This window comes from Geospiza fortis, unplaced genomic scaffold (assembly GCF_000277835.1).
Source record: "Geospiza fortis unplaced genomic scaffold, GeoFor_1.0 scaffold236, whole genome shotgun sequence".
NCBI classification, from domain to species: domain Eukaryota; kingdom Metazoa; phylum Chordata; class Aves; order Passeriformes; family Thraupidae; genus Geospiza; species Geospiza fortis.
This window is the reverse complement of record NW_005054568.1, coordinates 517970-518543: the sequence shown is the minus strand read 5'-3', so window position 1 is coordinate 518543 and position 574 is coordinate 517970. Positions and strand designations below refer to the sequence as shown.

The 574-nt window shown below is 59.9% G+C and overlaps 1 protein-coding gene across 1 annotated transcript in view; it reads left to right on the top strand.

Annotated features, from left to right (window-relative positions):
• Window positions 1-574, top strand: part of ALMS1 (ALMS1 centrosome and basal body associated protein) — a 24181-nt gene that overhangs the window by 3891 nt on the left and 19716 nt on the right. The window lies entirely within an intron of this gene.

Below are 574 nucleotides of genomic sequence, written 5' to 3'. Positions count from 1 at the left end.
TGTGTGCAGGAACTGACACAACCAGAGCACACAGCCTCCAGCTGTGCCAAGGGAAATACAGGTTGGAGAGCAGGGAAAAGGTTTTTACCGAAAGGTGAGAAAGTTCTGGAATGTTCTGCCCGGGGAGTGGTGCAGTCCCCATCCCTGGGGGTGTTTAACAAAGCCTGGATGTGGCACTGGGTGCCAGGGTTCAGTTGTGGGGGTGAGGCTGGGCTGCACTCGATGGCCTTGAAGGTCTCTTCCAACCTGGTCATTCTGGCAATTCTGTGAGCTGGGCTGGGGCTGTCCCTGCCCAGGGAATCTGCTGTCCTGTGATGTCACATCAGGTTCCTCTGTGCCCTGGAGCTGCAGCTCAGTGTGCTCAGTGTCCTGTCCCTGCCCTGTCCCTCCCTGTCCCTGCCCTGTCCCTGTCCCTGTCCCTGCCTGGCTGGAGGAAGGTCAGGGTTTGCTCTCCAGGCTCTGTTTGCTGAGGATGCTGCCCAGGGGGGTCAGGCTGAGCCCAGCCCTGGGTGCCTCCCTGGCTCTGGTGGCAGCAGCTGGAGTGATCCTCGTGGACACTTTGTGCCACGAGTGC